We start from the raw sequence: 8,350 nt of genomic DNA, 5'->3' as shown, positions 1-8,350 counted from the left end.
CTTAATCAATGAATTTGCGTATAGTTTTTCAACTATTATTTTTGTAAAAGACGTGTCTCTTCGTCTATACTTTCTTGCTGTAATGATGGAATTCTCCAAAAGAGATTTCTTCTTACATAAGTCTTTGAGGAGATCTTTCACTCCATAAGGAATTCTTTGTATCTTGACAATACGATATTTTTCTTGTACTTTCTTCCACCATATATTCTTTCTAATAGAAAAATATTTGAAACTATTCAGTCTCCTTGGTGTTTTGAAAGTATTTTTTAATTTATAATAACCAATTGGATTATGCATTTTTTTATTTAAAGATTTAAAAATATCGCTTTTGTTATAAGAAAATAATTTCCTATAAAAACAGGACTTTAGCAAAGATACTTTATTCATTATTAAAGTCCTTGAATTCTCGGGCAGGTTCACCCATCATTTTTTTTAAGTAAATAAAGGAATCGTATTCGGGACTTTCTTTATTCAATTCTTTAGTTATGTACCTACATGCTTTCACAAGTGGTACAAACTTTTTATGTGTTCCGGAGAGTCTCAGTAGTTCTCCAAGAACAATTGATTTATTAAAAGATAAGAAGCCAGCAAAGAATTCTTCATCATCGCAGATGTCGGAACCTACAAATCTTTCTTTAATTTTTTTAAGTACCTTTTGGCACACGTTTTCTCTAATCATCATGAGTACTACTTCTGACTCTTTAAATTGTTTTATAAGGGTAATATCTTTGCTTTGCACTTCCATCATCGCTGCCCAGGCATCTCTAGATTGGGGCTTCCCTTCCAACCCGAGTCCAGACACAAGAGCTAACTTGAACTTGCATTTAGATATGTATCTACCACCCTTAATAATTTTCATGAGAGCTTCGTCTGATAGCCCTTCAGCCCAGTTTTTCTTTGGTAAAACTGAGCTTCCCTTTTTCTGAGATTTCTCACCTTTTTTGTTCTCCATTTTGGGGGTAGAATTTTTTTTACGATTTTGTGATCTTCTTTTTTCATGATCTTTTTTAGGAATGATAAATTTTCTCCTTAAAACTTCATAAATAGTATTTTTGGGCACTTTTATATTGCCACCGATTTCTACTTTAAGTGATTTAAATCTATTAAAGTTGGATTTATACGTGGGGTTGACACTTCTGTTTTTCTTCAAGTCTATCTGGACTTTAGGCTTGAATGTGTGTTTGACAGATGTCCATCCGTCTTCATTTGTATGGTAAAGTTTTACTCCATTCTTAGGAGCTTTTCTTTTACCAGCTATAATAGCAGAGATAGTTGACAGATGTCTAACTACTGCTTTTTTATTAATGGAGGCTAAGTCTAGCTTAACATCTTTTGTTTTAATATTTTTATTAATAACAATATTTGTAGACGCATTTGAGACACCTATACATTTTCTTTTGCCATCTTCCGACAATCGATCTTCCTCTTCTGCTTTGACAGCAGACACGATATTTTTGACATTAATTAAAACATCTTCATTGATGATTTTTAGTTGAGAAATATCATTGTTTCCAGTAGCTAACTGAAGGGTTTCGCTACTGGTATCATTTGGAACATCGGAGTTATTATCCTTTTGTTCTACACATTCTTTTGAGTGATTCTCAATCATTATCTCGATTTTATTTTTGGATGATTCGGTAATTTGATTACTGTCATCCATCAGATTATTTTTAATCAAATTTTTTAATTTGATATTTTGTTTTTCTAGCTTGTCATGGAAGAGCTCCAAATATGTCTGCTGAATAAATACTAATTCAGTTGTGCTAGATATGTATCTTTTAAGATCAATAAGATCTTTGTTATTTTCTTTTTTTGACGTGTCAAAAATATCATTTTTATTAATTCTTTCTGAGAGAATTTTGATTTTCTTGAGAAAATATTTCATTTCTCCATCATTTTTGAAAGTAACACTTGGGAAACTTTTATTAGCATATACATGCTTAGTTTGTTGTTTTAAATACATTTCTGTATCTAAATTGTTGTTTGGACTACCAAAGTGGTCACTTTTTGCTCTACTGAGCTCGCTCCTGGTTTGTTTTGTCTCACCCTTCATATTTTACAGCTTCATGATTAATCTTTTTAGGCACTTTTACATTGCCACCAGTTTCTACTTTAAGTGATTTAAATCTATTAAAGTTGGTTTTATCTGTGGTTTTACCACTTCTGTTTTTCTTCAAGTCTATCTGGACTTTAGGCTTGAATGTGTGTTTGACAGATGTCCATCCGTCTTCGTTTATATGGAAAAGCTTGACTCCATTCTTAGGAGCTTTTCTTTTACCAGCTATAATAGCAGAGATAGTTGACAGATGTCTAACTACTGCTTTTTTGTTAATGGAAGCTATATCTAGCTTACCATCTTTTGGTTTAATATTTTTATTAATTATAATATCTGTAGATGCCTTTGAAACATCTATACATTTTCTTTTGCCATCTTCTGACAATTTATCTTGTTCTTCTACTTTGACAGCAGTGTCGAGATTTATGACAGCAGATGGGAGATTTTTGACATTAATTAAAACATCTTCATTGATGATTTCTAATTTAGAAATATCATTGTTTCCAGTAGCTAACTGAAGGGTTTCGCTACTGGTATCATTTGGAACATCGGAGTTATTATCCTTTTGTTCTACACATTCTTTTGAGTGATTCTCTATCATCATCTCAATTTTATTTTTTGTTGATTCTGTAATTTGATTACTGTCATCCATCAGATTATTTTTTTTCAAATTTTTTAATTTGATATTTTGTTTTTCTAGCTTATCATGGAAGAGCTCCAAATATGTCTGCTGAATCAATACTAATTCAGTAGTGCTAGATATGTATCTTTTAATATCAAGAAGATCTTTGTTATTTTCTTTTTTTGACGTGTCAAAAATATCGTTTTTATTAATTCTTTCTGAGAGAATTTTGATTTTCTTGAGAAAATATTTCATTTCTCCATCATTTTTGAAAGTAACACTTGGGAAACTTTTATTAGCATATACATGCTTAGTTTGTTGTTTTAAATACATTTCTGTATCTAAATTGTTGTTTGGACCACCAAAGTGGTCACTTTTTGCTCTACTGAGCTTGCTCCTGGTTTGTTGCGCTTTACCCTTCATTACAAAATTTTCTCTTTTATATTTTATTATGAAACTATTGTTTTAGATTATTGATGAGAATCTTGAGTTTCAACATGAAACTGTTTAAAAGCTGATTATTGGTTACATTGCTGATTACTAGGTGGTAGTCTACCACAGCCCCCAAGCCACCAAAAACTCCACTAAAAAAAAAAAATAAAATTGTTTATTGTAAAAAAGGACAGAATCAGCAAAACGAAGAAAAGCCACCAAGCCACCAAAAACTCCACCAACCAGAAAAACATCAATAATTGCGATTACACGCCAGCATACCTCAACGGCCTCGCTTTTAGGAGAAAAATTTGTTCCCGTAGGTAACAGATCCTTAGTCATCTCTGACTACATATTTCGCGGACCTGACGAAAACACAACGCCTGGTTCAATACGCCATTTAAGAACACGACTCAGTTCAGCGGAACAATACAGCTTCAGTATCATGCCCAACCTCTCCCAGGTTAAAAATATGAAGAATTACTCGAAAGTTAACGGTGTCCTTCTCACCAGCAATGGGTCTCCCACCCCTAGAGTATAGCTGACCCTACTTACCAACCAGCAGCCGAAGGTTGGTAAGACTTAGAGATCTGCACCTAGTTAAAAAACATCGGTCCCACCCTCCGCGACGTGGACGCTCTCTTGTGGAGGGTACCAAAAACTCCACTAATAAAGAAAAAATCATCAATAAGTGCGCTTACACGCCAGCATACCTTGACGGCCTCGCTTGTAGGAGAAAAGTTTGTTCCCAAGGATACATCCTTAGTCATAATATGACTACATATTTCGCGGACCTGACGAAAACATAACGCCTGGTATAATACACCATTTAAGAACACGACTCAGTTCAGCGGAACAATACAGCTTCAGTATCATGCCCAACCTCTCCCAGGTTAAAAATATGAAGAATTACTCGAAAGTTAACGGTGTCCTTCTCACCAGCAATGGGTCTCCCCCCTAGAGTATAACTGACCCTACTTACCAACCAGCAGCCGAAGGTTGGTAAGACTTAGAAATTTGCACCTAGTTAAAAAACATCGGTCCCGCCCTCCGCGACGTAGACGCTCTCTTGTAAGGGTACCAAATCTATACATAAAATACGCTCTCTTATAGTATACAACACCTACTATACATACAAAAAAAGCAGTAACCTCAAAATGTCGGCATACACCTTCATTCTTACAGTTCTGCTTAAAAGAGTAGTATTCTCCTAAATGTATCTTTGAGCTACGCTTCAGGCTTAAGAGGCTTTCAGCCTTAATCGAAACGACGTAGCTAAGCAACATAACTTAATAGTTAATCGCACTACCAGTGGTCATCACTTAGAGTTCCTCTCGTACTATCAAAGTTCACTCAAAAATACTTACAGTAGGGTAAAACTAACCTGTCTCACGACGGTCTAAACCCATCTCACGTTCCTCATTACCGGGTGAACAATCCAACACTTCGTAACATATACACTACGATGATCAGAAGAGACGACATCGAAGAATCAAAAAGCAGAGTCGCTATGATCGCTTGCCTGCTACAAGCCAGTTATCCCTGTGGTAACTTTTCAATCACCCAATACATAATGAATGTAATTGGGATCGCTAGGCCAAGGTTTCCCTACTAAATACAGTCATATGCATAAAGTAAAGCAGATTTATTCCCTTATAATAAACTGATGGTTACCATCCATCATTCATCTACCTTAGGACAGCTGTGTTACTTTTTAACAGCTGTACCGCCCCAGCCAAACTCCCCATATATTCTAATAAATAAATATTCAAACATACTAGTGGTTTCACAATACTTCTCCCACCTCTCTACAATATACCGAATATTTATTAAAACATACTAAAGTCAAGCTCAACAGGGTCTTCTTTCCCCGCTGATAAATAACAAGCCCGTTCCCTTGTCTCGTGGTTTCACAAAATTGTAAGTAGGGACAGTAGGAATCTCGTTGCTCCATTCATGCGCGTCACCAATTAAATGACGAGGCATTTGGCTACCTTAAGAGAGTCATAGTTACTCCCGCCGTTTACATTCGCTTACACAACTTTAACAATAAATGCACTGGGCAGAATTCACTTCTTGTAAATACAAAAAGCTATGTTTTTAATAAACAGTCAGATTCCTTACATAGTAAAAGTTCTAGCATGCTAGAGCCAATCTTTATCCCAAAGTTACAGATCTAATTTGCCGAATTCCCTTACTTACTTTAATTTAAAATATTTGTTATGATACAAAGACACCTGATGCGGTATAGGTACGGTTAAAATTATTTTATTTTTATCAAGTATATATAATTAACTATTTCTTATCATGACAATCCATAGTTATAATAAAATTTAATTCATTTATCTTAAATTTATTGAAATATACTGTCATTATCAAGTTACCTTATAATAATTTAATAAAGAATTATTAATCTTTTTTGTTTTTATTAATAACACCGATTCACTTCAATAATAATTGAAAACCCTAGTCTATATCTATACAAATATATTGTTACTGCCTCCAAGATCGGCTCATTTGTTTCTTCTATATATACTCACATATATACTTCAATACAAACAAATTGCACAGCTACCTAAATATTTATTAGAAACATCTCATAAAAGTAGTAATCTTCTTCCATTTTATACAATAATACATTCGGTAGGTACGTTGTAACACGTTTCTTAGCGGATTTCTACTTCCATAACAACCGCCCTACTGTCTCAATGTATTCATCATATTTATGGTATAATATCTACTATTTAGAATATTTAATGTTTCATAAGGTTCATCCCTTTTTGCACATCATTCTTACAATCATGTGCCCACTAGTTATACAATAGATTCATTATATAAATTTAATTTATATAATTCCATAGAATTAAAGATTTCTCATAGTTAAAAAACTATAACAGTGTCCTACATCTATGTCCTATATAATAATAACTGCTGTCCTGAGAGACATTTCGCTGTGAACCAGCTACCACACAGTTCGATTGGTCTTTCGCCACTATACACATCTTAAATCATCGATTTGCACGTCAGAATGATTATGGTCTTCCAATAAACTATTGCTTATCTTCAACCAGAACATGTATAGTTCACTGTGTTTCGGGTCTTATAATTATAACTTATCAAGTTAATAAAGATTAAAAAATTTAATTTTTATCTTGCTATAATTATAATCTCCTTGGTCCGTGTTTCAAGACGGGTCCTTAAAAATAAGGCTAAACTCCACACATTTTCACAAGTTCCTTCGCAGTACTTATTTTCTATCGGTATACCATTATATTTAACCTTAGATATTTCATTCTACCTTTATTCAAACTGCACTACCAAGCAGCTCTACTCAAGTACATTATTCTATTCTATTAATAACGAATATAATATTCTCTATAAATATAATTAATAGAATAAACCATTTACAACTCCAATTAAGGATTACAATGGAGGGTTATTTCTTGTTCACTCGCTGCTACTAAAGAAATCCTAGTTAGTTTCTTTTCCTCCTTTTAATGATATGCTTAAGTTCAAAGGGTTATCAATACATTATAAATATATTAATTAGGTAAATAATATACTTTCGTATTCTATTACGACCTTCATCGTTATGGTATCCTATTGATCCCATGTGTGGGTAAATTAAATAATTAAAATTAATTTAAATTTAACTTATTATGATCCTGCTAATGGTTCTCCAACAGCAACCATGTTACGACTTATATCAGATCTAATACATATTGTTCAAGTAGTTTTCACTAATTTCACAACACATATCATCTTAGATAGCGACGGGCGGTGTGTACAAAGAACAGGGACACATTCAATTCTACTTATTTAATAAAATTTACTAGCAATTCCAAGTTCAAATATCTCTTACAAAATATTATCCCATAAAGATTATATATCTATTGTATTGCGCGTGCAGCCCAAAATGTCTGAGGGCATAACGGACCTGTTTTAATCCTTTCCTTCCTACACTGATTGTGTCTGTCTATTAATAAAAGGGTCTCACGTCTTGTTGAAATTAATCAAAACTTCACAGCATCCATTGAAAACGGCCATGCACCACTATTATCATTCTCAGATTATAAATCTTCTCTGAATAATAAAATATTGGTAAGTTACCTCGCGTTGAGTCAAATTAAGCCGCACAATCCACTCCTTGTGGTATTCTTCCGTCAATTTCTTTAATTTTCAATCTTGCGATCATACTATCCCCAGAGCCAAAAAACTCAAATTTCTATCATCTAATACAATTAATATCATATCACATCGTCGGCATAGTTTACTGCTGGAACTACAATGGTATCTAATCATCTTCGCTCCTCCAGCTTACGTCCTTGTTCAAAAAATACATACAAGTGTACAGCTTTCGCTTCTGTTCGTCCAGTCAGGGTCGTCACATTTCATCTCTCTCCCAACTATACAGTACACCTCATATTGCTTCTTAAATATAAACTACGGACTTTTTAACTGCATCAATCATCATACACACTCTTGGAACAAGTATTACCGCGGCTGCTGGCACTTGATTTGCCCTCCAATTAATCACCTCATATACTTTTACAATATGAAACAATAGAATATTACTTCCCATAACTGCCTCAGATAAAATCCATAGGTCAAGTTTCGCCCCTGCTGCAATCCTTAGACTTAGTAGCCGTCTCTCAGGCTCCTTCTCCGGAATATTACAAAGTAATACCGTTACCCGTCATTGCCTTGTTAAGCCATTACCTTAACAACTAGCTGATAGGTCTCACTCTTACTGTATATGTCTTATGCTACACTTTAACGCAGTTATACTAATTTAATACATTAAATAAAGTGAGTATTACTGAGCAGTCCATTTTTTCATATCAAAAACATGCATGGGTTAATCTTAGGGAATAGCGTCTACGTCAGGCAGAATCAACCTGGTGTTGTGTATTAAAAATCAATATATTTGATTTTAATCAGTATTTATGAAAATATTAGAAATAAATATATTTCTTAATACAAATTCTTTTAATATAAAATATGAAAACTATAATTGTTTAAAAATACTTAATAAATGATATAATATCAGATTGGATGAAATAAAATTTTACAAGGGTAAAAAATTATTTTAATAAATCAGCAAATGATTGATTAATCACTGATTCACTGATCAAAATTGTGATCTGAGAACAGCAACATTTATAATTGTGTAAAAATTGTATAAAAAACATGAATTCTAAATGATGCTTTATAAAGAGTTGAATCTACATGATACTACA

At 33.3% G+C, this 8,350-nt stretch overlaps 2 non-coding genes across 2 annotated transcripts; both read right to left on the bottom strand.

Moving 5' to 3' along the window:
* Positions 1 to 4,251: 4,251 nt before the first annotated feature.
* On the bottom strand, positions 4,252 to 6,735 carry VNE69_02802. Its single transcript, XR_010573985.1, has one exon. It is a non-coding gene; the product is annotated as a 5.8S-23S ribosomal RNA (ribosomal RNA).
* A 33-nt stretch (positions 6,736 to 6,768) lies between these two features.
* On the bottom strand, positions 6,769 to 8,013 carry VNE69_02801. Its single transcript, XR_010573984.1, has one exon. It is a non-coding gene; the product is annotated as an 18S ribosomal RNA (ribosomal RNA).
* Positions 8,014 to 8,350: the final 337 nt, after the last annotated feature.

The sequence above is a fragment of the Vairimorpha necatrix genome, chromosome 2, assembly GCF_036630325.1.
Source record: "Vairimorpha necatrix chromosome 2, complete sequence".
Lineage (NCBI taxonomy): Eukaryota > Fungi > Microsporidia > Nosematidae > Vairimorpha > Vairimorpha necatrix.
Note: the sequence above shows the minus strand (reverse complement) of the source record. Positions and strands in the feature narration are given on the sequence as shown.